This window comes from Cyanistes caeruleus, chromosome Z (genome assembly GCF_971803275.1).
Source record: "Cyanistes caeruleus chromosome Z, bCyaCae1.hap1.1, whole genome shotgun sequence".
In the NCBI taxonomy this organism is placed as follows: domain Eukaryota; kingdom Metazoa; phylum Chordata; class Aves; order Passeriformes; family Paridae; genus Cyanistes; species Cyanistes caeruleus.
In genome coordinates, this window is record NC_141732.1 from 16,811,986 (window position 1) to 16,821,103 (window position 9,118).

Below are 9,118 nucleotides of genomic sequence, written 5' to 3' on the forward strand. Positions count from 1 at the left end.
AGCCAAAGAGGAAGGACAGAACCTGACAACCACTTGGGGAGTTTCCCAAGCCTGAACTGCAGCCTGATTCTGAATTTGGCTAGTTCACAGAATTCAGTGGGAATAAGACCTTAGTTCTGCTGCCTTTTGAAATAATACTTCCAGATGCCAAGGAGTTCTCAAAGAAAGTGACCTTGTAGCCAATATGCAAGCATAAAATATAAAATAGAACAGAAATATGAATTAGGTATATGAATTCCTATATGTATAGAGGAAATATGCTTTTCCACTTCAGATTTTATGGAGAATTTCCTAACTGCATCAGAGCTGATTCATAACATGATGTGCCATGATAAGTGAGACACAGGTACCTCTTACAAAAAGGCACCTCACTTGCTGCCAGACTATAATTTGATGAGTTAGAAGTCTAAGAGGCAAACTCTTCTCATAGCTGGATGGTGTAGTTTTTTAAAACTTTGTTTAATAAGATTATATAAAGTTCTTGGTTAAAGAGCTTGACTTCTCTGTAAAAGTTCAAGATCCATATATATATATGTAATTTCTTGGAAAAAATTCAACACACTTTGAAAATACACTTAGTACCAAAATATGTGTGCCATGTGTCCTTTTATGTGTAATAGATTTAATGAACTTTACACCGAATTGTGCAATTAATTTGGATACATTTCCTGGGAAGAAATAAGTTTTTGTATGTATGGGAATAGATTCCAAGTATTCCAATGAATGTGCCAGTTCAGTCAGACCTTTGTAATTAATTAGGAAGGTTCCCTCTTCTTTTCTTCATGAGAAGAAAAGTTGTTTTATAAATGTGAGCTCTCTAAACAGTTTGGAATGGTAAAACTACTCCTCAGAGCCTGTGTGAGTATTGTGGTGCATCCAGCAATGGATTTTCTGTCTAAAGGGAATTTAATTGGACAGAAGTTTTCTTTGCTACCACTTGCTCTTAAGAGCATAATGACTCATGCATCTGGCTTAACCAGTTTTGTAAATCTTCATGGATGGAGTGGAACACTTATTGCACAAAATCCCAGATTCACAGAAGAGGCTGGGTTGGAAGGCATTCAAAATGAACATTGAGTCCAACTCCTGGCCCTGCACAACACCGTTGCCAAGAGTCATACCATGTGCATGAGAGCATTGTCCAAATTCTGCTTGAACTCTGTCAGGTTTGGGACTGTGACCACTGCCTTGGAGGGCTTGCTTCAGTGCCCAAATGTCCTCTGGATGAAGAACCTGTTTCTAATATCCAGTCTAATCTTCCTCTAACACAACTTCAGGCCGTTCCCTTGGGTCCTGTCACTGGTTGCCACAGAGAAAAGATCAGTGTCTGCCCCTCCTCTTCCCCTCACAAGGAAGTTCCAGATTGTGATGACATCTCAGTCTCATCTTCTTCAGGCTGAACAGACCAAGTGACCTCAGCTGCTCCTCATACAGTTTCCCCTCAAGGCTCTTCACCATCCTTGTCCTCCTTTGGATGTTGTCTAATAGCTTAATGCCTTTCTTATATTGCAGTGCCCAAAACTGCACACAATACTCAAGGTGAGGTACCGAAGCTGTGCAGAACAATATTCTTCACATCAGTATCCCTTATGTTTGGATATACCTGTTAACTAAGAGTGTTTAAAGAACTTGAGAAAGACTTTTGTCTTCTCTTTTCTCCAACTGAAAATGTCATGAATTGAGTGAATAGAATCCAACAGTGCTCCATTCCTGAAAGCTTTTTTCTAAAGGGAATCCTACTGTCATCTGAAAAAAAGGTATCTTGGTGGGAACATGGAGAGAGCACAGCTGGAAAAATGGTATGGTATCAGCTGAATTCTGCTTAAGAGCTGATTTTCACCAGTGACTGAACAGGATATTCTCATTGAAGCACCTAGGCCAAAGAGAAGGAAAATTATTTCCTATGAAAAAAACCCCCAACAACCTATAATTCAAAATTTCCTTTTATTAGATCATGTTGCAGAAAATAAAGCTTCATAATAAGGAGGAATACTGGGAGATATTAAGTACAATAGAATAAATGTGGAGGCTGTTTGGATATAGAGAAATTAAGGAAGGAAGTGTTACAGTCTTAGAATAGTCAGCAAATACTCTATTCTATGGATTGTTTGAGAAAACAATCATAATGACCATGTGCACCATTCAGTTAAAGCCACTGGAACTTTAAAAATTAAACAAAAAAAAAATATTATTTTAGAGTTTACCAGATTTTTTTTATTTTGAGGAAAGAGGTGGCTCATCTTCTAGAATGGAATAAAAATTTTCAAATGTGCAAAACTTTAACATGGGAAAAAAAAAAAAATCTGTGCCCATAAGTACTTTCAAAACATTTTTCATGTTTGTCCAAATATCTTGGAATGAAACCTAGAAGTGTTGCTCAGCTTCATTCTACACTGCTGTGCAAATGTTACCACCCGTTTTTACTTGGCATTTTCCCAACAAAAGACACATACTCCTCTGAACACATTTGACTGAAATGGAGAGGAAGCTGTAGTTCAAAGCTAATTACATCTTGCTCGATCTTCTTTTCTCAGTTATTCATTTCTGCTAACACATGCTACTGCTTAGCAGTCCTCACTGTTCTCGGCCTTCGGCAGAACCATCCACATCTCTTCCTGCCGCTAGCTCACACCATAAAAATACACACAAGCAGAAAACAGCAGTTAACAACTTTAAGCTTTCTTTACTGCACAAATCAATCAGTAATGGCTGGCATGACTGGCAACATAAAATATGTTTTTCATTCCAGCCTTTGAAATGAAAACTCTTTTCTTCAGAAACTTCCAGCTTTAGGGGACTAGATTAGAGAGGCCAAATTGATTAAAGAGTTTGTTAAAGACTAGTTCAGATGCAATGTATGCTTCCTCCAGACTGGTCCAGATTGGTTTAGGTGGTTGATCTGGCAGTCAGAATACCGTAGCTCTGGAAGAAAACCATGTGTTTGTGGGTGGTTGCATTTTTCTGTTGTAGTTTGAAAGTTGTATTGACTTACATTTCCAGTAAACTACACCAGCTTCTGAGTTTGGAATGACATGGTGCCATTACATGTAATCCAGTTACTACCCACATCACAGTCTCCATGTGGCAGAGGTACAGAATACTAAGGATAATGTGTCCCAGTTACTAAGCAGAGTGGGATCCGGACAGAGAAGGCAGATTCACTGAATACCTTCTTTGCATTGTGTTCATTGACAAGACTAGCCCTCAGGGTTCTCTCATCTCAAAGACCAGGATAAAAGAGTGTCTGAAGGAAGTATTGGTGCATTGGTCAAGCAGGATTTGGCTTGAGAACATCCAGACAAACATGAAATCCACAAGTCCATGGTCCCTGATGGATGCATCCACAAGTGCTGATAGAGCTGATGGACACCTTAACCAGGCCAGTCATGATCTTCTTTGAAAGCTCATGGTGGTCAGGAGAGGTACCTGAGGACTGGAAGACAACATATATATATATATATATATGTATATGTATTTATATTTATATTTACTTATATATATATATATATATTGAAGACTATACCAGTCTTCAAAAAAGACAGAAAGAAGGGCCCAAGGGACTGCTGGCAGTCAGACACTGGAGCAGTTCATTTGAGAGGCCATCTTTGTCCACATGGATGACAAGAAGTGATCAGGAGCAGTCAGCAAGGATTCACCAATGATAAATCTTGCTTGACCAACCTGAGTGCCTTTTACAATGAGAAAACCACATGTATGGATGAAAGGAGAGCACTGGATATTGTCTGCCCTGACTTTTGTAAGGCTTTCAACACTCTGGCTCAGAATATCCTCATAGGCAAACTCAGGAAGTGTGGATTGGATGAGTGGACAGTGAAGTGAATTGCAGGACCCAGAAGGTTGTGGTACAAGGTCTAGTTGGAGTTCTTATAAATGGGGTTCCCCAGTGTTCAGGGCCATCAAGGTCACTATTTAACTTATTTGTCTGTGGCTTGGAGAAAGGGGCAGATGCCTCCTCAGAAAGTTAACTGGTGACACAAAGCTGAGAGGACAGGCTGATACCCCAGAGTTGTGCAGCCCTTTGGAAGGATCTTGAGGGGTTGGAGAGATGGGTAGAGAGGAACAGTCTGAAGTTCAACACAGAAAAATGTGCAGAGTCCTGCCCTTGGGGAAGAATAACCCCATGCATCAACATGGGCTGGAGGCTGACCTGCAGGGAAGCAGAAGGACCTAGGGTTCCTGGTGGACAACTAGATGTCTGTAAGCCAGCAGTGTGCCCTTGTGGCCAAGAAGGACAAAGGAATGCTGGGTGTATCAGGAGCAGCATTGCCAGCAGGCTGAGGGGGAGGATCCTGCCCCTCTGTTAACCCTGGTGAGGCCCCATTGCAGTACTGGGAGCAGTCCTGGACCCCTCAGCACAAGAGAGACAGGGAGTTCCTCCAGCAGGTCCAGGGAGGAGGCTGTGAGCATGACTGGGGGACAGAAGCATTGCTCCTGCAAGGAAAGGCTGAGGGAGGTGAACCAGGTCAGTCTCAAGAAGAAGCAACTGAGAGAGGGATTCATCAAAGTCTGTAAGTTTCTGAAGGGAAGATGTCAAGAGGATGGAGCCAGGCTTTGCTCAGTGGTTCCTAGCAATAGGACAAGAGACAATAGGCAGAAACTGATGCACAGGAAGTTTTACCTGAATATGAGGAAGAACTTCTTTACTGTACAGGTGACCACATGCTGGAACAGGTTGCCCAGAGAGGGTGTGAATCTCCTCAGTCTCCCTCAGAAATATCTGGACACAAGTCTGTGGCATGTGCTCTAAAATGTTTGAGCAGGGAGGTTGGACCAGAAGAATCTCTGTGGTCCCATCCAACCTGGCCCATTCTGTGATTCTGCAATTCAGTGATTCAGTGACTGTGACTTTTCATTGGTCTGTAATGTCTCCAGTGATCATCAGTGGTTTGTATTTAAGGCATCAGCTGTATTAAAACTACCTACAACAGAGTGTGCAATACGGGCATATGTCAACACGTGTGCATTTTACCAGTGTACATTTCATGTGTGCTTTCAGCTTTCTTTGGTATGCCTGGCTGCTGTTCACTGAGCAGGCACTATCTGATATATCATATAGACTATGCCAGGTTAGTCACTCAATTTGAATACGTGGATGTTTGTGAGTGATCTTTTTTCTTCATAATTAACTAAGCTGAAGACTCTCAGTCACTGTGCAGCAGACCTCCAAGCCCTTCTGTAACGTGCTGTATTGCCATGGCTTCGAGTTACATATCCAAGCCACTCTGGATGTCACACTTACAGATTCACAGTATTTTTTCAGATTTTAGTTTCTCCCCTTGTTTGTAAAACCTAAACACTTATGGAATCACAAGTAAATAAATACTCCTTAAACATTATGTTGTAATATGTGTGGGGCAAAACCAGCTGATATTTGAATAGCACATCAAAGATGTACACTTAAAGGCTTATGTTATTCATCAAATGAGTATTTGATGAAGATAGTAAAAGGAGGAAAGCTGACTGTGGAATTAGAAGGCTGTAAATTTTTATAAATATACCTACCCCAGTCTTTTTCCCTGTTTTAATGGGTTTGGGGTCAAGTCCTTGGTTAAGTAAGAGACAATCGTGATGAATTTTAGTAAAGGTGTGCTCATCTGCATATCAGGTGAATTGCAAGAAAATTATTTCATTCTTACAATGATTTTTTTCCATAAATCTCCATTTTCTTCTAATTCCTTTGGTCCATTGAGATACTACTTTAATTATTCTGCCCTTGGCCATTACTGATCCATTAAACAGTGCCTAACCAGCCTTAAAGATGATGCAAGCTTGTGACTTAAGTAGGATATACTACAGCCTAATTCAAAAGTCAATGCTACTAAAGATTTCAGTTACCTTCAATGAAGATCGAATGGGACTTTTGACAGGAAATAAAAACTGACTTGAAAATCCTCACTGTGATGTTCACATTGTGCTATGCCTTCTAGGCTAAGCAATCAAATCACAGATTGTAAGATCCCTGTGGGGTCAAGGGACTCTTTGCAGTAGCCAGTCCTCAGCCTTAAAATTCTTCTTAAATTTGGAGGAAAAGGTGCATTGTGAGACTCTCTGAACCCACCAAGAGCAGCTGTGGGCAGCAAAATGGGCTTGGAGAACAAATGCCTTGAAATCAATGCACCTACAACACCCTTTACCACATTCCTCACTGAGTCTGTTTCATAAGGACTTACATTTTTGCAGCACAATATTTTAAGCTACTAGTTTCTTGCACTGAACAGCAATCCACCTTTTGACCATGCACATTTATTCTTCATGGACCAAATCTGCCTTCCCTTCACATCCTCTTATGAAAACAACAAACTGAAAACAGTGTGCTCTAAAATACTGATGGTCCAGCAGCCTCAGTAGATTTTAATATTAAATAGTTCACAAAATAAATATTTTCTCTTGTTTAGTTACTTGCCACTTTAATTTGAACTCTGACCTTGAATGCAGCTTTCTGGCTTCTTTACTGATGCCTGTATTTCAGGAAAAGTTCTGAGTATTTGAAACTAGAGAGCTGATTTATGTGTGGTAACTCTAGTTTTTGTATCGCTTACATTTTCAGCTCCTTCTCAGAGCCCCATGAATGGCTTTTATAGGGTTGATCTGGTAAACATACTGAGAGTGCTGAGTATTCAAAGTGCCTTTATTGGAAGTGCATACATGCAACTTTTATTGGCTTAAAGGATCCTTTTACCTTCCTGTGTCCCAAAGGCAGTTGGACTCCCAGCTTTCTCTGTGCTAGTTAGAAAAGGTATTTTTCACTCTAGAGGAATAAAAAGAGAGAGAAAGCTGTAAGCAGTGAATGCTGGGAAATGAGCATATTTCCATTTGTGAGTACATGTAGCTGAAGCCTTTTAACTGAACTGACCCACAAAAAGGAAAGGATGAAAAGATACTTTTATTGAAGATAATAGCTCAGTCCTTCAAAAGTCAATGGCCAGTACAGTTTATAGCATTTCTATGTTAGTATAAGGATTCAGTTATGGAGTGTGCATTTGGGTATCTGTGTAGGCTCCTGCTGTTCATTTCCCCATCAGCAACCACCCAGTTTCAGCCTGAGTCCTCTTCCAACTGGAGATGCACTCATACCCTTTCCAATGTATAGATATACAAAAGTATCACCACAAGAACAAAAAAAATAAAAAAAATAAAAAAAATCACCAAAAATCACGGCAACATCCCTAAGCTTGTGCTTGAATTAATGCCAGTGTAGCCGTGGAGACATGGAACTCTTAAAATTTTCCTTCTGAAGATTTACCCATCAATTCAGGCAAGCTTTGAAGCTGACCTTCATGTTGCCACCCAGTACACCCTGAGCCTGAATTTACCTGCACAATCTGCACAACCTGCTGGTGTGGTTAGGTATACAATGTTAAGATATTCCACCTCTTAAACAGAGGAGAAAGGATGAGATCCCTTCCTCAGTGAAGCAGTCATGGGTACTTTGTTGCTGGTTTTATCTTCTGAGAATTGTAAATCTGGAATCCTCTTAGTGTGGCATAGAAATATTTTCAATGACAAGCCCTCTGTTCCTGCTTTCCCTATAAACAATTGAAGCTGATGTTTGGAAAAATTGTATTTTCTGTATTCATATTTCTCATCAAAGGGAGAAGAGTCATGTAAGTGCTGAAAGCATAACCTGGGTCTCTGGTCTGCAAGCTGTCATCTTCAACTCAAGTAAGAAGTTCCCAGGCCTTATCACTCTATGGAAGAAGACTTCTTGTGTCAAGAAGGTCTTGATCTATGATAGCAAATGGCATTTCTTGACTGTGCTGGCTGTCCTCAATCTTATGTGTGTGAGAACTAAAGTCCTGTTTGAAGTAACACCCCTCCAAAGATGTTGGGATGCTAGATTGCCTTCAGCAAAGATATTCCCAAACAGTGCTGTAGTTTCCTTGAAATATAAAGATAGAGCTAAAGAAGGTATAATTTAAAACCAATTATGGCTTCTTTTATGTGAGAGAAAAATAATTTCTTGTCTTCCTAGATGTGTCAGAAAATGATTTTGTGCATTGGTAGCAAAAAAATGAAGGAAAAGCCACATAGTTTGGGAATAAAGACAAACCTCAGAATAAACTTCTAGAAAAATAATTTGGAACATCCTGACTCATGTTATCTGAGTTAGATCACCTTGATCTGAGATCCTGAAGCATAGTACCACTTTCTTTCTGTCCCAATGTAACCTGAACAAGCTTGTGATCAATAGAAGTCCCAGGATGTGATGCTGTTCTCTCTGCATGCCCCAAATTAGCATAATTTCTTCAATCCCAGATTTCACACGGTGATTACTCTTGATAACAAAATGGATGTAATGGATTGACATCCTCATTTTTGCTCTCATATATCTCTCTACTAACCATGATAAACAGCAGGGAGATTTTAAATATTAAGCACTCTTTAGTAACTAGAATATTAAATTATCCTAATCATACTCTTTGCATGTGATTATTTTCCTTAATTCCTCTTCCCCCCCCCCCACCCAAGTCTACTAATTTCCAGATTAAAAATGATTCTGTTCCAGACCTGAATTATTTAAGTATTTTCTGCAGCATTTGACGGCTTTTTTCTTTTTTCTTAAAATTTAATGTTAATGTAATTTTCACATATAGTTATTTTAAAAATGTTATGTTTTGAATGTCTTGTGTCTCTCAACTACATTGTATTGCTGGTTAGTACCAGCAATATCAGTGGTAGTACAGTGACTGCCTCAGACAGTGAGGTCAACTTCAGATAAACAGAAATAACAAAAAAAGCTGTAGTTGGCTTCAGACAAACTCCGTGACTTTGCTTCCTAGATAAAGTTCTAGATAAAGCATAAGATGAAAGAAAATTCTCTCCTCACTTATTCTTTCAGTCCTTTGTCAAGATTGTTAACTCCTCTAGTATTGTGAAGCAATATATTGTTTTAAAACAAAAACCGCCCTCAAAATACTTTCCTCTTGTTATTTACTTCTATTAAGACATATGGACTTCCACTGAATTCCTTTGTGTATCTGAAACTTTCCATTGCCTTTAGCAGGTGGTGCAGGTACTATTTTAGCAGTAAGAAAAGGTAGCTGATTCACTGATGCAGGATTTGTGTTGATGCAGATCTCCTCCGGTGTTGCTTGGA